Genomic DNA, 25,359 nt, shown 5'->3' with positions numbered 1-25,359 from the left:
TACTCAAGGAAAGAGAGATAGAAGAATTGTTTTAATTAATTTATTATTTTAATTACCGGGGGCAAGTCCTAGCATGGGGACTCCGTTCAAATAAGAAAGAATTATTCATTCAGATTTAATAACTTCCCAGAGCAGGAAGAAAAACATGGACTTACTAAGTAAATAGGTTAGCAGTTTTGGTAGCTGAAGTTGGCATTGAAGATGGCCCTTTGATGACTTTTACTTCCCATTGTCTTCCTGTTTAAAAGTTTAAAAGGTTTAAAAGAAAATCGCTTCCTCCAAACTGGTAAAACTAGAGAGAGAATCATGCCCAAAGAGAAAAATAAAGGGAATAGCTGGGAAGTATATTGAAGGTGGAGAGCAAGAAAGAGGTAATAACTAGCTGTGTTCCCATCAGAACAGTAACACCTACCCCATTTGTCTCAGAGAAACTGATTTTCAAACAGCAGTGGAAAAGAAGGTAAACAAGTGTTTAAGGAATAAAAATTGGAGGACAGGCTCATCTCTCTCCTGAGAAAGGGAAGGAAAGGACTGGAAAAGTGTTCAGTAAACTGAAGATTTCCAACAGCTCTATGAGGCTCCTGCAGATGTGGTTACATCACATGGTCTTTGTCTTTGGGTATTAACATTCATTCCTTCCTTGCTCCGCGGTCAGCATTCTTGCTGCGGCAGTAATCTCTTCCTGCCTAATACAACTTCTGCCGTTCCCCTTTGGGTTGAGGAAACTGAGAATCATTTGAGAAATGATTGGACACATGGTGGTACAAAAATGTAATGGAGAGTACTAGTGGGCAATAAGAAATAATGGCTATGAGGAATCCAGAGAAGCATGGAAAGACTCCTATGAACTGATAACGGGGTGAAGTAAGTAGCACCAGTAGAACAACACACACAGAAACTACAATAAAATAAACAAAACCAACACTAAAATGTGTTCAATACAATATTAATTAAATATTATAATAAATGTGTTAATTACAATATTAATTGTAGTTGATCAGTTTTGGTGCTAGAGAACAGATCATGAAAAACACTTCTCCTGGTAGGTGGGAGACCGTACATGTGAAGCACAGCGTGTGCTATTAGTTACTATGTTACTTGGTTTTGTTCAACAGTTTTTCTTTGTTTCAAGGGAGGGTTATTTGAAGGGGTAAAGAATATCAGGACAAGTCTAAGGGGTGAAAAACAAAAGACATCAATAAAACAAAATAAAATAAAAGGAGGTATTGCCCCTTCCAACTTTTTGTACTCTAATTTCTTGGATGATGGATGTTTCATAGGTAGAGACATTTTGGGTAGTGGGAAATACGTACACAAGAGTACAAAGGTTGAAACCAGAACAGCATGGACATGGAGCTTGACAAGTCAAGACTAACAGTGGGAAATGTCTGGAGAGCTAGGCTGGACCCATAAATCTGATAGGGCCTTGAATGCCACACCAGAAAGATCCAAATGTACTTTTCAGGTAATGGGGTGCCATTGAAGACTTTTAATAAGGCAAGAACTTTATCACAGCTATGCTTTAGGAAGATTGATCTGGCCTCAGTGTGAAGGATGAGCCAGAAAGAGAGAAAGCTATTGTAATAGTCTGGTCTGATATGTTTTTTTCTTCTTTATCTTTCCCCTTAATTTCTGGCCTTTGGTAATAGCCTAGGAGGCAGATTCCTGATAATACAGACCTGGGTAAGCCCATACCCAGAGTGGGACATCTGGGATTCAGGCCAGATGAGAGGCTTCTGTAGAATGGGCAGGGGGACAAGAACTGTGGGAGGTCAGCGGACAGAACAGCAATGGGGTCAGGGGGGCAGAAAATGGCAGAAAGACAGAAGTGGGACAGTAAAGGGGAGCTAGTATATAGAGGGGAAGAAAGAGGGAAGAGAGAAAGAAATCAAGGAGTGGAGATAGAAAAGTATCCCAGAGTTGAAGGCACTTGCTAACTTGTCCTCAATTTTTAGGCAACGTACAACAAGTCTATCATTTCTGGGGCTGCAGAAGGAAGAAGCCAGAGGCTGCCACTGCTTGCATTCTGAAAGTCCCCCAAAGGGGGCCCCTTTTTTCATTTTTTTCCCAATGGCTTCCTGAAGAAGGAGTTAATTTGTTGTTGTTGAGTCATTTCGGTCGTGTCTGACTCTTTGTGACCTCATGTTGGGTTTTCTTGGCAAAGAAGCTGGAATGGTTTGCCATTTCCTTCTCCAGCTCATTTTACAGATGAGGAAATTGAGGCAAACAGGGTTAAGTGACTTTCCCAAGGTCACGCAGCTTATATGTGTCTGAGGCCAGATTTGAACTAGGGAAGATGAGTCTTCCTGACTCCAGGTCCAGCCCTTTATGCACTAAGGTGCCATCTAGCTGCCATGTGAAGGAGGAGTTTAATAACTTCTGTAAGTATAGGAACTGGGCCCATGCTGGTATGAGAACTTTCAAGTGAGGAAAATCTCCCTACCAATGCAGGTCAGTAGCTTCTTTGCAATTTATGATCTTTCAGTTGAGGGTATCTCCACCCTTCCAGTCACCTGGGCTCACAACCTAGGTATTATCCTTGACTCTCCTCTCTCACCTCCCATATCCCATCTGTTGCAAAGTCCTGTCAAATCTATCTTCATAACATCTCTCAAATACACCTCCTTCTTTCCTCTGATACTGCTACCATCCCAATACCTGCCATTATCACCTCACCTCTGGCCTTCTGGTGGGCCTCAAGGCTCTCTCCACTCCAACCCATTCTCCACTTAGTGCATCTTTCATGATTTTCTTGCATCACTCTCATTTCTCTTTCCAGTTTTTCCTCTGCTTCCCTTACTTGCTTCTCAAAATCCCTTTTGAGCTCTTCCAAGGCCTGGGACTTATTCATATTTTTCTTGGAGGCTTTGGATGTAGGAGCTTTGACTTTGTTGTCTTTTTCTGGTTGTATATTTTGATCTTCTTTGTCACCAAAGTAAAATAATATAATCTGACTCTTTTTTGCGCTGCTTGCTCATGATCCTGGCCAATTACTTGAGTTTTAAACTCTTTGTTAAGGTGAGAGTCTGCTTCCAATGTGGACAATGCACTGTCCCAAGCTTCAGGGGTTTGTACAGCTGTTTTCAGAGATACTTGTAGGGACCTGTAAATTTTCAGTTCTTGCAAGGTGGTATGATAAGGGGTGAGGTGTTTACTCCTTTCCTGGCCTGTGACCACAAGTATTCCTTTCTGTCCTATAACTGTAAGGGGGGTTCCTCTCTACAGCCACTACAAGCTCCACCACGCCAATGTTCCTCCTCACCCCAGCACCGCTGCCCAGAACTGTGACCCAGATCCAAACACGGGCAAAGCAAGAGATTCCTGCCTCTGCGCTGGCAAAGAGATCCCTGCAGTCCCTCTCAGCCACTGGATTCCCCTCAGTCTGTGGGCCAGAAGCTCAAGAAGCAGCTGCCCCACCCCAGGACCACACTCGGGGAATGAAGCTGAGACCCCGCCTTCCTTTCTCAGCACCGACAGAAACAGACTTTTCCCACTGACCTTCTAAGTTGTCTTTGGCTTTAGTGGGTTGAGGAGTCTGGAAACCTCCACAGCTGATTCACTCCTCTGAGGCCTGCTCCAGGTTCGCTGTGGCCTGCATACCCACGCCGCGCTGCTCTCCCAGCCCGGTGTGATACACCTTTCTGATCAATCATCCAGGTTGTCTTGGGCTGGAAATTTGTTTCACTCTGTCTTTTTGTGGGTTCTGCTGCTTCAGAATTTGTTTAGAGCCATTTTTTATAAGTATTTGGAGGGGTTTGGGGGAGAACTTAAGCAAGTCACTGCTTTCACTCTGCCATCTTGGCTCCGCCCTCTTAGTGCATCTTTCTAAAGTGATTTTCCTAAAACATGAGTCTGACCATATTACCCCACTCCCAACCAATAAATTTTAGTGGCTCACTCTTTTTTTTTTTTGGAGGCAATCAGGGTTAAATGACTTCCCCAGGGTCATGTAGCTAGTAAGTATATGAGGCTGAATGTGCACTCAGGTCCTCCTGACTTCAGGGCTGCTTAATGGCTCACTCTTAACCTGAAGGATCAAACATAAAAATCCTCTCTTGGGCTTTTAAAGCTCTTCATAACCTGGGCCCTTCCTACCTTTCCAGTTTTCTTCCATTTTACCCCTCTCTACTTACTCCATGACCCAGCTGAAACTGGTCTCTTTGCTCATTTTTGAACAAGACACTCTTGCATTTTCACTGACTGTTACCCTTGCCCAGAATTCTCTCAGTCGTCATCTCTCCCTCCCTATCTTCAACTCCTGCTCTCCTGGGCTTCCTTCAAGTTTCAGCTAAAATCCTGCCTTCTACAGGAAGCCTTACTCAATCCCCCTAGAAGGTCAGATCTAGATCTAGAGACAATATCTTTCTGAGATTATCCGCAATTTCATCTGCATACATCTTATGTATGTGGACTCCTTGACAGCCACGACCTTTCTATTTCTGTTTTTGTTTTTCTCCTTTCTTGAATCCTCATTGCTTGGCCCAGTATTTAGTACATAGTAGACATTTCATAAATGCTTATTGACTTGACCTGTTTAGTCCCTGGTTTTGAGGCTGCCTCTTTATCCACTATCCCATGATGCCTCTCAATAATCTTTATATGGCTTGCGTTTTGCTCCCGTCCAGATAAATCTGGTAGCATCTGAACACTGTAGCATATTTGTTACAATAAAATATTATGTAATATTACAGATTGTTCTATTTTTATTTGTTTTGTTTGCAGCTTATTTGTTGTTATATTTTATTGTATAATAATAATAATAATATTTGCCTGTGAACCCCAGTTAGTAAAGAAATAGGGCCATGATAATTTTAGCTGTCCTACATTTATTTCTTCTCCACAGAGGGCCTAATCCCTGATACCATATAACAAACTCACAACAATAGAGATTTGTTTTAAAAATCTGTAGCCATCTATTGAAGAAGAATCCCTTCTACATGATACCCAAGTGGTGGCCACCTATCCCTTAAAGCAGGAGTTCTTAAATTGGGGTCTATAAACTTTTTTTTAAAAAACATTTTTATGGTTATATTTCAGTATAACTGGTTTCCTTTTTATTCCTATATATTTTGTCTTATTCACTTAAAAACATTATTCTGAGAAGGGGTCCATAGGCTTCACCAGACCCCTTACCTAAAGGGTCAGGCCATGTGAGTTGCCCTCTGTTTCCTTGAGGGGGGGGTGTCCCATAGCTGTATTATTTTTAAGGAAAGGGATGGCCTTGGGGTTCTGTGCCCAACCTCTCTCCCAGCAGATGTCTTCCTCAGGCCAGGGCAGTCTTGGAGACTTCCCTGATAGACCTAAGGGCAGGGGTGGGGAACTTGCACCCTGGAGGCCACATGGGGCCTTCTAGGTCCTTGGGTACAGCCTTTTGACAGTCCAAGTTTTACAGAACAAATCCTTTTATTATTGGGATTTGTTCTGTGAAGTTTGGATTTAGTCTTGAGACCCAGAGGGCCACATGTGGCCTCATCCCCGATTAAGGGGATACCAAACTTTAGTTTTCCCTTCTTTTGGAATTTGATTTGGATCTCTCTCAAAGGGTCAATCATATGGTTTTTTGGGGGATTTTTTTTTTGGCTAGGCAATGGGGTTAAGTGACTTGCCCAGGGTCACACAGCTAGTAAGTGTTATGTGTCTGAGGCAGAATTTGAACTCAGATCCTCCTGAACCCAGGACCAGTGCTCTATCCACTGTGCCACCTAGCTGCTCTAGGGATCAATCATATGTCACCAGTTGGCTATCTTCAACTCTGCCACAATCTTGCCCTCCTTTTCACTATGGAGTCTAACTAATTCCCCTATGGGCATCAGGCAACTGGAATACATTCGTTTTTCAGGCCTTGGTGCCATTTTATAGACTGACAGATTACTTGGTCTTCCTACCATTTGGTGGTGCATAGCTCCCCATGCATCTACATCTTGTACTTTCTCAAGATACCAGGATTGCATGCTAAGACTCAATCCACTGACTGAAATTCCTGTAAGCAGATGTAAACACTATACCATTTCTTACTCTTCTCTATTCTCTCTTGGACTTTAGCCATGGCTGGGCAGTAGGCTGGCTTTCCTGTCAGTCAGATGGTCAGATGATAAGCTTACTGGTGGTAACTTTCTCCATCTTCCTTACCTTCAGAGACTCCCGAAGCCATAGTGGTGTCATATGACCTCACTAATTCATCTAACATCAATTCAACGGAAAAAACTATCTTTGTGGAGTTGGCTCCAGAATTTTTATAGCCAGACTGAATTTCTCTCGATTGCCTATTAAACTTCTCTTTTAGATGTCCTATCTATATCTTAAACTTGACTTGCCCCAAATATCATTCATAATCTTCTTCCCCTAAACCCACCTATCCTCCAAACCTCCCTCTTTCTATTATAGGTACCACCATCTTACTGGTAACTCAGATCCCAAACCTTAGTCATCCTATACTCCACCCTCCCTCTTGATGCCTCCCTGTCCTTGTCCCCCAAATTAAAGGGAAAGGTGGAGGCATAAGCATTTACTATGTGCCAGGCATTGCGCTAAATGCTTTACAGATATTATCTCATTTTATTATCACAACAACCCTGGAATGTAGGTACTATTATTATTGGTACCATTTTACAATTGAGGAAACTGAGACAGTCAGAAGTTTAAATGACTTTTTCAGGGCCACACAGGTAGTAAGTATCTGAGGCCGGATTTGAACTCAGGTCTTCCTGACTCCACGCCCAGTGAGCTACCTAGCAGTATATCCAATCCCTGTCCCAATCTCAATCTTGATCTGCATCCCTCTCCCTATCACTAACTAAATCTCTTCCCTCCCTTTCTCTCCACTCACTTGGTCTTCGTCACCTTGTATCACTTGGGCCACTGTAATGATGTCTCCTGCAATAATGTAAATAATGCCTTCTAACTGTTCTTCTTGCCTCCTTGTCATAGAAAGCAGATGAAGGCGATTGAACAGACAAACAGCCATTGTCCTACTAGCTAAAGTGCAAGGAATTGGGACTTTCCAGGCCCTCCTCTATGGAAGAAGAGGAAAAGGTTTCTAAGAGAATTGGAGGTGAAATTACCAAAGTCTTGGGGAAATAGAGTTTTGGGGGCCAGGTTCCCCAGGCAGGGGTGAGGTAAAGAATGTCCCAGAAACTGTGCTAGCTAAACCAATCTCTGGCTAGACTGTAATTACCTGTAATTGCTGGAATAAACAATGCATGTTCTGTAAACTCATCTGTTTCTATTCTTTTGCTGTTTCTTTTGTTTGGTTTTTCTCTTAATTTGCTAGTAAAGTTCATTTAGAAAAATTCTATCCTGATGTGTGAGCCTTCAGGGAGACCAGAGCTCCCCTAGCGTCTGAATGTGGTTATTGCGGTAGCTGTCCCAAAGCAAAACTAGGGTTAGAGAGGAAAAATCAGTCACCAGGGAGGGAGTATCTTTGAGCCCAGCTGCGATTACTGGTGTGTTTCCTCTTGGGACTTTCCCTTACTGCCTTTCTGAAATTTCCATGTGTAAAATCCCCCCTTTTCCCTGCTGTCCTGCCCAGATCCCCTAGGTTCCTCAGGGACCTTGCTGAGCAACACAGAGAGTGTGACAAAGGGGAAAACACAGCATTTTGTTGTAAAAAGCACCAGTGAGCACAGTCTCAATCAGTCACACTGCCTTTGCCCACCCTCATAGCCGGAAAGACCGCTGGTATGTGTGAATACCTGGGCTGCCGATGGCCTGAGCCCTGACCACCTGTCAAGGAGTTGGTCCCTGGATTTGACTTGGTTCACAGAGGACCTCCTGGAAGGACTCGGGGATGGAGTAAATAAAAACCTCTGAATAAATGCATGAGGACTTAGAGTAGCTTAGACATCATTAATAATGCAACCTATTCAATTTTATGGATGAGGAAACTGAGGCTCAGAGACTTTCTAGGAGGTAACATCAGGCTGTTTCTGAAACTTGTAATTACAGCACACATATATATGGTATCCCAAAAGTGTTAGTGTATTTGTGACCATTTGAGATTTAATACCTTAAAACTGCACTAAGACTTTTGGGACACACTGGATAGCACATTTTTGTTTTATAGCAAAGCATATACACACACGTATATGAGGTAGGTAGTGCATCTGCTATTATCCCCATATATGACATTATAATATATTATATCTCTATTTTACATATGAGGAAACTGAGACTCAGAAAGGCCTGCCCTTGGCCACATAGCTAGTAAAGGGTGAAAGCTGATGCATGAATTCAGGTCTCCTGACTGTAGGTCAGGGGTTATTTTCAATTATCCCACATTGCTAAAAAAGTATTTTGCTTGAGCTCAAGCTCAGTTTCCTTGGAATTGCAGAATGCGAGAGCTGGAAGGGAATTTAAGGATGACCTACACTAATTTGGGACACAATGGAGTGCTGGCCCTGCAGTCAGGAGGCCCAGGGGTTCAAATCTAGCCTCAGATACTTACTAGCTAGGTGACCCTGGACAAGTCACATAACCCTGCTTGCCTCAGTTTCCTCATCTGTAAAATGAGCTGGAGAAGGAAATGGCAAACCACTCCGGTCTCTTTGCCAAGAAAACCCCAAATGGGGTCATGGAGAACTGTACTCAACAAGACAAATTTAATTTTACTGCTGAGGAAATTGCTTAGCTCGAACAGGTAGCAAATAGCAGAACCAGTATTCAAACTCAGCTCTTCTGCCTCCAAGTCCAAGGCCTTTTCTACTACCTGCTCAGCCTGTCTTCTCCATCCACAGTCAGATCTCCTCTCTGGATGATGGAAGGTCAACCCCTGCTAGAAAACCAGAAGGAAATTAGGTTGTGAAGGTGAATTAGGAATTTAGTGCAAAATAGAAACTCTGCCATAAAGCCCTGCCATACTCCTTCAGGTTTCTGATGCTTCCTGTCCTCAGGTAACTTTGCATTAATAACAACCCATGGGAAGGATGGTGATGGTAAAATTTTGTAATTCCATTTGGGCAGATTTAAAAAAAACCCAATAACAATGATCTGGGAGGCTGTTTTAAGCCTGGTATTTAAGCCTTGGGTTAGGTGGTCTTGTTCAGTGATTTTCAGTTGTATCTGAATCTTCGTGACCCCATTTAGGATTTTCTTGGCAAAGATGCTGGAGTGGTTTGCCGTTTCTTTCTCCAGCTCATTTTACAGACGAGAAAATGGAGGCAAACAGGGTGAAGTGACCTACTCAGGGTCCCACAGCTAGTAAGTGTCTGAAGCCACAGTTGAACTTAGGAAGATAAGTGTTCCTGATTTCAGGCTTGGCACTATATCCTCTGCACCACCTGGTCTAGTGTTATTAAATCCAGAAAGTTGTGTAGTTGTGTGTGTGTGTGTGTGTGTACTAGTATTTACTAAAATCCTACTCTGTGCCAGGCACTGTATCTCTGTGTATATGTGTGTATTTGTCCATGAGTGCCATCTCACCTGTGAATGTAGTGTGGGAGGGCTGTAAGCCTGTGGAAATGTATGTTTGCATGCATGTCTGTACCTGTGAGGGAGGCTGCATGTTTACTGTAGACTCATTGGTGAATGCAGATTCCTTCAAAGTGTTCTCCAGATGGAAGCTGTGCCTTGGTGTGTTAGCCATTTCGCCTGATTAACCTTTCTGCTTATTGGTTAGTGCTTGAGGGGGATGGGAAGCCAATCAGGAAGTGAATAATAATAGAAAACATTCTTCGTTGCTGATTATGCTGGGCCCAGAGGCCTACAGACCCAACCTGGTTGCCCAGCCTGGCTCACTGGAGAGGAATCTTTGCTGGGTTTGTATCCACACCTGGGTGATGATGAGGCAGTCACCTGAGATCTTTAATGTTTCCATCTAGTTCACAGCCCAGAGGCTTTTCTCTATCTGTAGTGATTAAGATAATCTAAATTTGCTAGTCCTTTAGGTGACTTAAAATCTCCATTCTGTCCAACTACTGACCTCTCTGACTTCCTTTAAATCCCAACTAAAATCCTATCTTCTACAGGAAGCCTTCCCAACAATGTCTTTCTTATGTCAACTTTTTCCTACCTATCCCACATATGGCATGCTTTGTTTGCAGGTTGTAAGCTCCCTGAGTGCAGGTTCTATCTTTTGCTTCTTTTTGTTTCCCCAGCACACTTAGCACAGTGCCTGGCACATAGTAGGTGCTTCATGTTGTTCATTCTTTGTTTCTAAGAGGACCAATGACATCACAGGATATTCTGACTTGCATGTGAATTGGACTTGTGAGGCAGAGCTGCACAAAGTCTCAACCTCACTCTCTCTTCCAGAGTCATCGAAGTCCAGTGGCAAGATAAAAGTCAGAACGACTGGAGGTAGCCTGGATGACCTTGGATTCTTCCATGTCTGACCAAGCTCTAAACACTCCACAGAGCTTACTTCATCTTCTTGGCCTTTGGAACAAAATGTTCTCATCTGCCCATTCTGCCAGGATAGTCTTCACACAGTACCTCACTGACCAGTTTGAGGAGGCCTATTAGTTACCCTCAACCTGGTTTAGACCATCTGCTGAGGTTTATTGGGGTGTGGCCACTGCATGTGGTACAGCTTCTTGGAGCCACAGGTGAGAGCAGGATGAGAGACAGACACCAAAGGTGGATAAGCATGATGAGGATGGGATCTAGACCTGGAAAAGGAAAAACCCTGGACTTTCCCACATGGCCAAATCTCTGGTGTTCCCCTGAGGCTATGATCCCATTAATTGGCCTTTCATTGTGGCTATACCCAATCTCTGTTACCCTTAATTTAGCCTGGCCCTCCATCATCTTACCTCCCTATGGCCCCTGGCCACTTCCCACCCTTAATCCTATCTAGGCTCCATTCTCCAGGTCCCTGGCATTCTATTACCTCACAGACCCCTCCTCCAGTCACTCCAGACTACTTGGCCACTCCTAGATCTCTCCCACAGTCTTTCTGTATATAAGGTCCATCTTGTCACCATTAAGGTGCTTAGATTCTTATAATCTAGCCATTGCTCAGGTTCTTATAATCCAGCCAATAGCTCACTAACGTTCAGACTCCTCAAGGGTCTGCCCAATATGACTGATGTTCTAATAAACCTTGTCTTTGGCTGAAAGAAGGCTTGGGTCAAATTCTTTTGGACAGGACCCATGTGTTACGATTTGGGGATCCCAGCACCCCTAAACCCCTAAAACTCAACAAGCCAGTCTGAAAAGGGCTTGGCAAGTCCTCCATGAATGCCCCAGGTGCTTAATGAGTGTTGCCTGATTGATTCCTCCACTATCCAGCACAGCGGTTGAGGGGACAAGGGAAGAGAGGGCATACAAAGTCCATGAGTGATTGTTCCATGTGGTGAGTGATTCAAAGCACAGTTGTTTTTGGAATCAGTTGAATATAGATCTATCCCCTGATCTGGTCCCATGTTAAGGTTTGCTTTTAAAAAGCAGGAGTGTGCTGGAGCCCTCTGGAACAGGCTCAGGAGAGTTAATTGTTAAGTTTTCAGTGTGAGTATTTACACATCAAATTGGCAAATGCTACAAATCAGGGTTTGATTTATTTATTTTTATTATCTAGACTTTTAAAAATGATGGAGAAAATGTTAATAACAGATTAGACTAAAAAAGTGTCAGAGGTACTTTTTGGGGAGATTATGAAATATTTAGCAGCCCACCACTGACACAGTGGTGTAGTAGTCAGTCACCTAGCATTTATAGGTGCTTGCTTAATATGTATTTTGCATGACTTCACATGTATAATGGGTATCATATTGCTCACTTTATCAGTGGGTAGGGGAGGGTCTGGAGAGAGGGAGAGAATTTGGAACTTAAAAAAAAGAATGTTAAAAACAAAAAAAATGTGCATACTAAGTGCTAAACACAGGGAATACATAAGTAAGTAGAAAGAGAATGCCCTGCCCTCAAGGAGTTTATATTCTAATAGGAGATATCTTCTCAAAGGAAGCTAAAGGATGGTGAAGGAAGGCTGGAGGGGGTGGAGGGGAGGGTTCACAATCACCCTTCCGAGGTAGGTGCTATTTATCTCAATTTTACTGTTTTGAGGAAGCTGAAGCAACCAGCAGTTAAATGACTTGTTAAGTGTCACACAGGCTAGATTGGAACTCAGGTCTTCCTGATTACAAAGCAGCTAGGTGACACAGTAGACAGAATGCTGGGCTTGGAATTAGGAAGATTCATCTTCATGAATTCAAATCTGTCCTCTGACACTAACTGTATGACCCTGAACAAATCACTTAACCCTGTTTGCCTCAGCTTCCTCATCTGAAAAATGAGCTGGAGAAGGAAATGGCAAACCACTCCAGCACCTTTGCCAAGAAAACCCTAAATGAGGTCACAAATTGTCAGACATGACTGAAACAACAACCACTTTCTGTTTGCAGGTCCAGTTCTCTCTCCACTGAGACATCTACCATCTCTAGGGGGTAGAGGATACAGAAGAATAAAGAGGTAGCAGATGCCAGAATAGATTGGTCCAGCTGTGGCAGAGGCAGAGAGAGGGAAATAGGTAGTTGGGGTCGTGTGTGGTAGATCTCTGAACCTATGGAGCTAAGCAGGCCCAAGGACCAGGAAATGTCAGGAGGATTAGGGCTCAGTGATTAATCAGGACAGGTCTAGATAAGAAAACAGCTGAAGGGAAAAGCCTTGGGGTGTGTGTGTGAAGGGGAGGGGAGGTTAAAGGCAAAGATTTCTGGACTTGTCCCAAGGGGCCTTGGGAAGTTCAGCAAGGCCTAAATGAAAGGGTCTGAGCCAGTTAAGATTTAAGGGTATGGGATGCTGGGACCCCAAAATAACGGGTCCTGCCCAAATGAATTCTACCCAAGCCTTCTTTCAGCCAAAGAAAAGGTTTATTAGAACACGAATTGGGGTAAGTGAGATTCCTAGAGAGTCTGCATTATTGGCTAGATTTTAAGAATCTAAGCACCTTAATGGAGACAAGGTGGATCTTATATACATAAAGACTGTGGGAGGGATCTAGGAGTGGCCAAGTGGTCTGAGGTGACTGTGAGGAGAAGTCTAGGGAGGATCTAGATGGGAGTGACTGGGACGTTGAAAGCCAGGGACCTGGACCATGTGGTCAAGGGAGAATGGAGTCTAGATAGAATTAAGGGTGGGAAGTGGCCAAAGGTGATTGGCAGGTAATGGACAATAAAGGTTGGGCTGGATCAGAGGTAACAGAATTGAAGATTGGGATAAAGGTCAAAGCCACAATGCCAAGACAGTTAGTTAACTTTCAAGGGCTGCTTCCCCCAGGCTAAAACGGCCAGAGGGGTTAGTCCCCAGTGGGAAAGTCTAGGACTTTCCTTTTTGGGGTCCAGATCCCAAAGACTCAGTCTTTTCCTTTTAGGGGTTCAGATCCCATCCCCCATTAAGCCCATGGCCCTACCAGCCCAGCTGACTCAGGGGAGAGTGGCAGATCTGCCTCTGACCATTCTGACCTATCAGGGCATGTGGGGACAGGGCACAAATCCCAACCCCGCTCCACACACACATCAATGTAAAAAGCACATGCTTTGGGGAGACTGAATGAGTCAGGCAATCATTCTAAACTCCTTGTTTCCTACCAGTTTTCATAGGCCTTTTGTAGAATTTCACAGGGTGCAAGGTCATGGCTGATGAATGAGCAAGCATTTATTGACATCATTGCATTCATGGCTGTGTATCACAAGCAAAAGTCTCCAACCCTTGGAAGCTTAGGGGAGAGAGGTCTGAGAAGAAACAAAGGTGGCACTCAAGCCTGGCAGTTTTGAATTCCTACTGTATCAGTGTTAGGTGTTGAGATTTATGGGTTTAGGGGTGCTGGGAGCCCAAAATCACAACAAGCAGGTCCTGCCTGAAAGAATTCGACCCAAGCCTTCTTTCAGCCAAAGACAAGAGTTATTAAAGATCAGCCACATAGGCTAGAGACTCTTAAGGAATCTGAACATTTCTGACGCTCATAAAGATTGGCTGGTATGAGCTAAATGTTGGTCAGGATAGATCTTATATACAGAAAGGCTGTGAGTGGGATCTAGGAATGACCAAGCAGTTTGGGGTGACTGGAGGAGGAGTCTGGGAGAAGCGGTATGACGGTAAGCTGAGGTGACTGGAGGAGAGTCTAGGGAGGACCTAGATGGGAGTGAGTGGGAGGTTGAATGGGACCTAGATAGTATCAAGGATGGGAAGTAGCTATAAGAGGCAATGGAGGGCTGGACTAAGTTTTGCATAGCAGAGAATTGGGAGATTGGGTGTAGGCAATAGTGAAAGGCCAGTTGATAGGATTATAACCTCAGGGGAATGCTAGAGACTTGACCAAGTAGGAGAGTTCAAAGAGTCTGCAGACAAATGGGACCCAAATTCTTCTTGGGGTGAGGGGCAAAGGTCTTGGCTTGGGCCTGGACTCCATCATTCCCCCCTCAAACAAATGGGGCTCAAATTCTTTTTGAGGTAAGGGGCAAAGATCTTGGCTTGAGCCTATACCCCATCATTAGGCACCAAATTTCTGATTTTTATATAAGTGATTATTTGCCTACCATCTAATTTCTTTCTGACTTGGCTTAATTTCTCTGACTCCAAAGTCTTGTTCTAATTATCTCCAAAAATACATGTCCTTGGAGAACATATTCTTATTGCCTCAACTTTGACCTCTGTGCAGTGTGGTACTAGATATGGAATGAGTGCCTGAGTATTAGAATACCTGAATTCCAATACCAACTATGACACTTATCATCTGTGTGACCTTGAACAAGTCACTATAGCTCTTTGGGCCTCAGTTTCATTATTTGTAAAATGAAGGGGGGTGATCTGAATGATCTCTCAGTTTCCTTCCAGTTCTATATCTCCATTGTCACCCTGAATATGGGAGGTCCCAAAAGTCTTAGTGTCTGAGATAGCTTAAAACTGCGTGAAGATTTTTGGAACACCCCATAGAGTGTGGTGGAAGTAACACCAGAGTCAAGGTCAGAAGATCTGGTTTCAAATTGCCTGCGTGGCACAGCACCTGGAGTTTTGGACCACAGACGGGAAGACCTGAGTTCAAATCTGGCCTCAGACAATTATTAGCTGTGTTACCTTGAGCAAGTCACTTAACTGCTGTATGCCTCAGTTTCCTCAATTATAAAATGGGGATAATAATAGAACCTACCTCCCAGGATTGTTGCGAATATCAAATGAGATAATAATTGTAAAGACCTTAGCACAGCACCTGGCATGTTTTGTTGTTAAGTTGTTTTGCAGTTGTGTCCAACTCTCCATTTCCCCGTTGGGGGTTTTTTTGGGCAGAGATGTTGGAATGGTTTGCCGTTTCCCTCTCCAGCTCATTTTATAGATGAGGAAACTGAAGCAAACTGGGTTAAGTGACTTTCCCAGGGTCACACAGCTAATAAGTGTCTGAGGCCAGATTTGAACTCAAGAAGATGAATTTTTCTGACTCCAGGCCCAGCACTCTATGCGCTATGGCTCCACCTAGCTGCCCCTTCCTGGCACATAGTATGCCCTTAAAAATATTTGTTTCTTTCCTTCTTCCCTTCTTCCAAATCCTGGCTTAATATTTCCTAATATTAAGCCTTGGGCAAGTCACTTAACCTCTGTATGTTTTAGTTTCCTCATCTGTAATAGGGAGATAATAGCCTCCCTACATCATAGTGGTTTTTTTTTAATTGTTGTTGAGGAAAATACTCTGTTAGCCTTAAAACTATAGGAATATGAATGAGTATTTCTCCCAGCAATCATCATAGATTTAGAATGAGAAGAGACCTAGTCTAGACAATAGATAGATATATATTATTGTCATTTGTCCTTCATTCTTGAAGAGGGCCATGACATCAGGAAGGTGATGCCATGACTTTCAAGTGAATTGGATTTAAGTGAGGCAGAACTATGCAAAATCATCAGTCTCTCTCTCTCCTGCAGTCATCGAAGTCCAGTGACAAGACAGAAGTCAAGACAATTCACCACTTCCCTACTGAAAGGAAGGAGATCTGTTTCATCATTGGCTCCCTGGAGTCCAACTCTAATGTTCTGTGATTCTGTAGTTCAACATTTCAGCACACATGTTACTGTTTGTCCTTCATCTTCAAAGAGAACCAGTGATATCAGAAATGACGTCTTGACTCATGAGTGCATTGGATTTAAGTGAGGCAGAGTTTCACAAAATCTCGGCTTCACTCTCTCCTCCAGAGTCACTGAAGTTCAGTAGTAAGACAAGTCAGGACAACTGGTGATAGCCTGGGACGCAGTGGGTGACGTTGGCATCTTCCATGTCTGATCAAGCTCTAAGTGCCCCACAATGCCTGCTTCAGCCACCTTCGTGGCCGTTGGAACAAATTGTTCTCATCCACCCATTCTGCCAGGTGAAATCTTCACATGTGTGGAGTAGATACCTCCCTCACTCACCAACAGGTTTAAGGCCAGTTGATTATCTTCAACCTAGTTTAGCCTGTCTTCTGAGACAATTTTACTGGGGTGCGGCTGCTGTTCATGCTTCTTGAAGCTACAGATGAGAACGTGCCAGGTAGACACGGATGAGCAGCCATGAAAAGTGCTCAGCAAGCCCTCACACCAGAGGGAGTAACAAAAGTATTCGCTATATAATAAAACACATACATTGCTTAAAGCAAAGCATCTCCAAATGCTTAAAAGTGATGTCCAAGTAGTCAAGATAATACTCTGTAGTAGAGCATGAGGTTTATGACCATATCTTCAAAAGTCTATTTACTATCGTCAAAACAAACACCATATTTTTGTTGTTAGGTTTTAAATAGAACAAAGTGGGGGGATTGGACAGCATTTAACCCTGATTGCCTCTACACACACACACACACACACACACACACCCCGCACATGACCCAAACGCACCTCGTCCCAACCCAACCCAACTCAACCCAAAAAACTGAATGAATTAGTGACTCACCAAAGGTCCCCTAGGTAGTACGTATCAGAGCTAGAATTTGAACTGAGGTCTTCTGGCTCCAAATCTAGGGTTCTTCCCATGGTTACACAACCTTGTACCCCTTCACAGTCTAGCTGGGCCCAATAGCAGGTGCTGGGGTAACAAGCCACTGCCTGTTCCATACCCAAGCATGTGGTTTACAATCAGGTTCAGTCCAGGGGAGCTTGCCTTAGGTGAGAGTTGGCTCCCTTTTCTCACATTCACTGTCTCATTAAGCTTTCCATCAGCGACACCCAGGGGAATAATTTCCCTTATGGCTCACGTCTAGTGCATCCCCAAAAGGAGGAGTAACAAAGTACAATATAACTCAAGTATGGGACAAGGAATTTATTCCTAGGCACACAAGAAAGACTAAGCATAAAAGACTTCACAGATATGTACGAACAGAGTAAAATTTAGTACCGGTACAATTTTTCTGTTACTTAAACTCATGAGAATATAAAGAAATTAACAAAACTGCTAATTGGGCATTTAAATTGCACCTCTACTTATTGTTGTCCAAAGAGCTGTCTATTGGCCACATGGCCTGGTTTGGACTTCTTGCTGGAGGCTATCCTCTCCAAGAGTTCTGGGGCATAACGCATGGTTCACCCCTAAAACCTATTTACCATTATATATGCTTATTAGGGCTGATGGGACAGTAATAAGACTTGTACTCATCAATGCATACCATCATATTTTATCGATGATTCAATAAGCAAACATCAAAACCTCTGGGAACAAACCACCAACTTGATTCCTAAAGATGGGCGTGTCTCACTCCGAGGCTTATTGGGAGGCTCCCTCTGTCCAGCTGGCAGCTGGGTCACCCTCTGCAGTGTCATTCTGGTAAGTCTCTGTCAACCAACACAACTCTTAAGCTAAGAGAAGGTGATCACATTTCTAAGTGTGGAGAATACAGGAGTCTTTTAACCCAGAATCAGGGTCTTGGCTGGACCCTCTGGTGGGTTTTTATGGCTCTACCTAAGGACATTTACAAGTTGTATCTAAGTTCTAATTAGTGATCAATTACCCAAGCTTATGATGAAGGGAAACTATCAAAGCTACTGTCAATAGCAAGCATTTATCAGTTGTTTATAATGATAGTGTGCTGTGCTTTCAAATTTGTAAAGTGCTTTACAAATATTATTTCATTTTATCTTCATTTTTATCTTCCTGGGAGGTAGGCACTATTATGATTCCCATTTTACAGATGAGAAAATGGAGGCAGACAGAGGTAAAATGACTTGCCCATGGTTATATAGCTAGTAAATGTCAGAGCCCAGAGTTTCACTTAGCTCTTCCCAACTCCAAGTCTAGAATTCTATTCACTGTGTCACATACACACACACATTCACACTTATACATCATTACCAATGGTTTACCAAATTTAGGGGACACCTTTGTCATTAGTAGTTGTTTATCAAATTTAGGGGGGAAGTGTCATAACCAAACTATACCACTCAAGAACTTATTATAGAAAAACAACCTACATAGCAATTATTTAGTCACAAAATGGATGCTTAAACACAATGGAGTTGCTCATCCTAAGATTCTTATACCCATTCCATAGGGGAGCGGTTAGGGACTCCTCCCCTACCACCATTTAGCTCCAAGTGCCAATGAGACCTCTGGACTTCTGGAATTCACTAAAGCTTCAGTCATTTTTTCAACCATGTTTGACAATTCATGATCCCATTCGGGGTTTTCTTGGCAGAGATACTAGAGTGGTCTGTCATTTTCTTCTCCAGCTCATTTTACAGATAAGAAAACAGAGATAAATAGGATTAAGTGACTTGCCCAGGGTCACGCAGCTAGTAAGTGTCTGAAGCCAGATTTGAACTCCTGAAGATGAGTCTTCCTGACTTCAGGCCTGGCACTCTATCCACATGCCACCTAACTTCAGAACAAGTATTCTGAAGTATCATTCACCTAAGATTGGGAAAGTACAAAGACAAAGAGGCAAAGGAAGCCAAGGACCCTGAAACAAACTTGCCTACCTAAATCCACATAAGCAATGGTGGGGTTGCCACGATACCAGGATCTGTCCTTCTCTAGCCTTTACCAGAGTCACATGATGCCACTTGGAGATTTGCAGCTAAAAGGGCTAAAAGCTTTCTTCTTTAATAGTATCAACAACAATAATAATAAAGCACCCTACTGCCATGCTTTTGTCATGAGTTAAGAGGATGACAAAGGGGCCACTCGGATACACTTTAATGCCCAGTTCTTTTAAGACTAAAAGCAGTCAAGAAGTTTGTCATGCCCCAAAGACACAAGCAATGAGTCACCGTGTCTTTGGAGTCCCTAGTATTGTCTAATTCATCCTTGCTGCAATAGCATTATAGACCTAGATTTGGAAGAGACCTAGGAGGCCTTCTAATCCAAGCCCTTTTTACAGACTGAGGAAACCAAGGCACAAGGAAATTATGCATTTTGCCCAAGGTCATACAGGTAGTAAATGCTGAGGTGGGATTTGAACCAGGGGCCTCTGACTTCAGGGTCATTTGCTGTTTCCGCTATACCATTCTGCCTACTGTGATTAATTGTCTCCAGACTTTAAGTCCAATAAAGTTCATTAGGATGAAATCAGCTCAGCTTTGGAATTTGTTGTTTAAATTTGAGGGTGAAGTGACCACAAGGGGACCTTGGAAACAAGTGACTCCTGTCATGAGTCTTGTTGTAACTACGGTTTGGATCTCTTCTAGTACCCTGGTCCAGGAGGTGCTTGGTGACTCGTGTGCTCACCTTGACTTGAATTTTATCATTTTGAGTTCTTTCCATGTAAAGTTCCGAGATTCACTGAGCAGTCTGTACAGGGAGACAGCACAGACAAAAAACCCAAAACCAAACCAGGTCAAGTGTCCATGCAGAGAGAAAGAGGCTATAGTTAAGTGTCTGCTTGTGCTGCAAATTGAAAACTTGTGGCGTGTAAAGACACAATCCATCTCGGCATACATGTTTAATATACAGCAACGTAATTAGTCTTCAACCTGGTTGTTTTTCCATGCTAAAACCCTTGGTGGATTATTTAGTGAAGCTCAGCATTTTTATAGCACTTAACACACTTTACAAACATTAATATTCTCACTATACCCCTGCAAAGTAGGTTGGGTCTGCTAACCCCAGTTGGGAGAAGGATACAGATTGGAATGCCGTGTGCCTTGCTCAGCTTGTCTAAGCTTGGTCCTCCCCTGGGCACCCTATAGCAACCACAGACTAGAAGTTGGGATCTCTGTTGTTATTAGACTGCGTCATCACTTATAAGTCCGTTGGTGTCCTTTGATCTCAAAGAGGACCAAAATGGCATCATTACCAGTGGTTTACCAAATTTAGGGGACACCTTCATCATTAGTAGTTGTCATTACCAAACTACCACACAAGTACTTATCTTATTACAGAAAAAGTCAAGTTTCAGTGTGTCCAACTGTGGCTGATCAGACCAATATGAGCTCAGAATGCTTTACCACAAGTCGGGCCCAAATAGTCTGCGTGAGCATTTGGGATGGATTCTCTAAATTTGCACATCCTGCGTCTCCTTTGAGCTGTTTCAGTTCTGCTTTGCTCATAGAGCTCAGCCATGCTGAGCGGTCCTGTGCCAGTGTCTCCCATGTCATCCAATCAATTTCAGAGTTCTTAAGGGAGACCTTGAGAGTGTCCTTGAATGCTGCTTCTGACCACCACATGAACACTTGCCCTGTGTGAATTCTCCATGAAATAGTCTTTTTGGCAAGCGTACGTTTTGCGTTCAAACAATCACAGCCTGTCTCTTGGATGAGTAACTGAGGAAAAAAATACTGATTCCAGTCATTTTCTCTTACTGGGGTAGGGAGAGATGGAAGGGGGAACATGTGGGTTGGCTTTGTGACACCCCAAACTGAAGGTTCTCAGTGTGAATAATTGTTAATTTTCTGATTAGCACCACCCAATTAGCAGGGTGGGTTGAGCACCGGCCCTGGAGTCAAGAGGACCTGAATTCAAATCTGACCTCAGACACATAACACTTACTAGCTGTGTGACTCTGGGCAAGTCACTTAACCCAAATTACCTCACCAAAAACAAACAGGAAAACAATTAGCACCACCCAAAGAGGGTTTTCTGCTCCTAACTCTCCAGACTTCTCCATTCCCCAGTAGCCTTCTCACCCTAAAGATCCCTCCATCTCTGTGGGCACCCTCCTCCAATTGGTCGGTTCCTCCTACCATCTCCATTTTGAGGAAGCACCCAGGCTAGCCATGCTCTACCTCTTTATTCCTCAGCCTGCTCTGCTTCTAACTCTAGCTTTCCTTACATGCCCCACCCACTTTTTAGTTCCTTCTCGCAGGCACGCCTCATTTTCTTGTGCTTCACAGACATTGCATTTTTTCACAGATTGCAGGTTTTTGGCAAGGCCGCTTCCAGCAAGTCTAGCTGTGCCAACAGTACGTTCTCACATCACATCTCTGTGTCACATTTTGATAATTCTCACAATATTTCAAACTTTTTCATTATTATTGTATCTGTTATGGCGATCTGTGATCAGTGATCTTTGCTGTCATCATTGTATTGCTTTGGGGTGCCATGAACCACACCCATATAAGACTTTGAACTTAATCAGTAAATGTGTGTGTTCTGACTGCTCCTCGGTCTTCCTCCCTCTCTCAGGCCTCCCTATTCCCAGACACAACAATGTTGAAATTAGCCAATTAATAACCCTACAATGGCCTCTAATTGTTCAAGTGAAAGGAAAAGTCAATCAGGGCAAATTTCATTGTCATCTTATTTTAAGAAATTGCCATAGCTAACCCAACCTTCAGCACCCACCACCCTGATCAGTCAGCAGCTGTCAGCAACAAGGCAAGACCCTCCACCAGCAAAATGATTTCGACTTGCTGAAGGCTCAGGTGGCAGTTAGTTGTTTGTTTGTTTGTTTTTAGCAATGAAGTTTTTTTAATTAAGGTATGTACATTGGTTTTTTTAGACATAAAACTATTGCACACTTAATAGACTACAGTATAGTATAAATATAACTTTTATATGCACAGGGAAAGAAAATATCTGTGTGACTTGCTTTATTGTGGTATTTGATTTATTGCAGTGGTCTGGAACCAAACCTACAATACCTCTGAGGTATGCCTGTATATGTCATCTCTCTCTGTTAGAATATAAGCTCCTTGAAGGCAGGGACTGTTTTTCCTTTCACTTGCATGTGAATCTCCAATGCTTAGCGAAATAGAAGGCAGATAGGGCTCAATAAATGTTTGTTGCCCTATTTTCTTCAGATTGTGACCTCTTTCTCCTTTTATTTCTCTCTGGAATTCTTTATCTGCTTAAAAATAAATAAATAAAGTGTACCCCTCATCCACTGCATCTAACACACTTTGTCAACTATTTCAGATGCAAAACTGAAAACATCACCACCACCACCACCATACACTCTGCATGCTCCATATGGGGTGATAAACCAAGGCAGCTTTATGATATTGACCAACCGGACTCAACCTGACCTCAGCGATGAGGTTTTTGTAGCTGTCCCTTTGTTTCTGCCTCTCAGACTGGTGGGGAGAGTGGAATGAGAGGACCTGGACTGAATCCTAGTATGGTACTTATTACCCTGGGCAAAGCACTTAATCTTCCTGTCTTGGTTTTCTCACCTGTAAAATGAGAAGGTTGAACATTATGATCTCTAAGGGCCCTTCCTGTTCTAAAGGTTTTTATTTTTTCTTGTGAGGCTCCTGGTAGAATCTCTAGTCTTCACGAAAAAAAAAAAGCTTCATTCTCTCATTATAATTTCTCCATAGAGCTTCCTTTTCTTCTATCTTTGGCATCAGTCAGTAGCCCTGATGATGAACCTGTCAATCAATCATGAAATGAACGTTCCTGCCCGCTTTTATCAGCAGCCTTTCTATCTTCAAATGGGGCTAAGTCAAGGTAAGGGAAGGACTTTTTGTTCTTGGACTGATACATTTTTTGTTGATTTATTTATAAGGTTGGCAGGATAAATTTAAGAAGAAGGAAAGAATTTAACAGTTCCTTTCTGAACTCTGTCTAGAAAGAAACAACTTTTCTCTTCCACCCCAACCTATATTTTCATCAGTTTAGGTAATTACCGCTTCTTTTTGCCAAAACCAGTGTAGATTGGTGAGTATTCTGGAACTTATCATCTCAGAGAGCTGCTGAGGACATTGAGGTCAGTAAGTCACTTGTCCATAGTCACAGAGCCAGTGGGTGTCATCTTCCTTATGTCTAGGCTAGCTTTCTGGAATTGAGACTCCCATTGCCAATTGAAAGCAATCAATCAGTGCTCTATCCACTGGGACATATTACCTCCTAACACTTCCTTAAAACAAAACACAACAAAAAAAAGTCCAACTCCCTCATCCTCCCCATCCCTAGTCTCTCCTATCTCTCCTAGTGTTTCATCCTTTTGGAAACAACACTTCTTAGGTTAAAAACAAAATAAAAAAAAGAAATCTCTCACCTCTCTTTCCTCCTGTTTGGAGTAGAGATGGATGCATGTGCAAATATGTAGCTGATTAAAATCCATACCCATTTCTTTCATGAATTCCAGGTCTATTACTTGCACCTGAGGTGTAGACACCCTCCCCCCCTCCCCCGCACAGACACACACACACACACACACACACTCACTCACACTTTTTTTTTTTAGGCAATTGGGGGTAGGTGACTTGCCCAGGGTCACACAGCTAGTAAGTGTCAAGTGTTTGGTCCAAGGTCAGATTTGAGCTCAGGTCCTCCTGACTCCAGGGCCAGTGCTCTATCCACTGTACCACCTAGCTGCCCCACACTCACACATTATACTCCATTAGATTATAAGCTCTTTGAGAACAGGGGCCTTTCTTTGTATACCTAGCCAAGCACATAGTAAGAGATTATAAATACTCCTTCCCTGACTGACTGACGAATGCACACACATCTAATTTGGTTAGTCAGCAGGGCTCATCTGGGCAAAACTGTGAAGCTTGGTGTAGTTGGTCCTCCCAACCCCACTCCTGCTAGGTCTGGTCCAATCTGGCTCACCCTGTTCCTATCCTCAGAAATACAGTGCTGCCAGGGTCTCTTCCTGCTCTTGTTTTCCTTTCCCAGAAAGATATTAAAATACCATCTCCCCCCACCACCACCACCAACAAAACCCCACCCAATTACATAGTGCTTCACAGCATTTTCCTTTTAATAACCCTTCTGTGAGGTAGGTAGCACAAATATTATTATCCTTATTTTACAGATAAGGAAACAGGATTCAACAGGATTGTGATTAGCCCAGGGTCACAAAGCTAATCGTTTCAGGGATTTTTTGGCAATCTTTTTTTTTTAATGCAATCAGGGTTAAGTGACTTGCCCAGGGTCACACAGCTAAGTGCCTGAGGCCAGATTTGAACTTAGGTCCTTCTGATTCCAGGGCTAGTACTCTATCCACTGTGCCATCTAGCTGCCTCTTCAGGGTCTGAACACAGGTCTTTGCATTCAAGTACAATCTCACTGGGGATACTTCCTTTCTAAACAGGAAATCAGCTTTAAACTAAAGAGACGAAGTTTACAAGAGGAGGAGGAGGGAGAGATATTTCAGGCATCAGGCAATCCACAGGAACGTTATTTGGAGAGTATGAATCCACTGGGACATTTCTCAGTAGCCTTGTCAGGCCTTCTCGGTCTGGCAGTCTACACCAAACTGGTTCCTGTCACTTTTTGCAATGTGCTGGTGAGAACCATTAGTATGCAGCCCTATGGATCTGGCAGCGATCTCGCTTTCAGTATGACTGGCTGCGTTGTCAGATGTAACTGAACAATCTAAGCACCATTTTCGACTGTTTGCTCTTTCTTTCGATGGGCTATCCAGAGGCAACGATGTGTGGTGGGTAGGAATTGTCACCTATTCCAGGAAACCTAGGATTATTCAGTCATCATGAGGCAACCTCACACATCATGCCTTCCTTCTCCTGCTATGGAAGTGTTGTCCTAAGGGTATTGCTGTCTGACTGCCATGGACACCGGTACCATATAGTAATATTCCTACCATAGAGTAGTGTTAGCAGTGTGTGCCAGGGAAAGAATGCTGGATTTGGAGTTTGGGGACCTGAGTTTGAATACCTGTGTCTACTGCTTATTAGCTCCCAAGTGACAATGGACAAGTCACGTCATTTTTCTGGGGCTTTTTCCACTTCTGGAAAATGAAGGGGTTAGATTAAGTGAGCTTAAGGCTCCCTTCACTTCCAAATCTATGAACCCCAGTGTAGTCCTGGGCAACTTTTGGAAGACTCTAGGAATTCTGGGGCCTCTGATGTTTTTTCCAGTCAGTCAGTGCCTGACTCAAAGCTTCCTGTGCTATTTTCCCCTGATTTATGGAGAAAAAGCCAATTGTCACTCACGTTATCTCTGCACACAGCACCAGAGGTAGCAGAACAAGGATTTCTAACCTTTTAAGTTAGGAATCAAACTTGTTTGTACCCACAGTTAGAAAATGGAAATAAGCAAAAGGTAAGCTTCTTCAAGGCAAGGAC

The 25,359-nt window shown here is 43.2% G+C and overlaps 1 long non-coding RNA gene across 1 annotated transcript in view; it reads right to left on the bottom strand.

Moving 5' to 3' along the window:
* Positions 1 to 930: 930 nt before the first annotated feature.
* Positions 931 to 25,359, bottom strand: part of LOC144454469 (uncharacterized) — a 31,499-nt gene continuing 7,070 nt past the window's right edge. The window contains exon 2 of the long non-coding RNA XR_013482876.1: positions 931 to 8,767. This is a non-coding gene — a long non-coding RNA (uncharacterized LOC144454469). The remainder of the gene's footprint in view (positions 8,768 to 25,359) is intronic.

This window comes from Phascolarctos cinereus, unplaced genomic scaffold (assembly GCF_003287225.1).
Source record: "Phascolarctos cinereus isolate Bilbo 61053 unplaced genomic scaffold, phaCin_HiC Scaffold_726;HRSCAF=1367, whole genome shotgun sequence".
Taxonomy (NCBI): Eukaryota; Metazoa; Chordata; class Mammalia; order Diprotodontia; family Phascolarctidae; genus Phascolarctos; species Phascolarctos cinereus.
The sequence above is the reverse complement of the archived record's forward strand: the minus strand, read 5'-3'. Positions and strand labels throughout refer to the sequence as shown.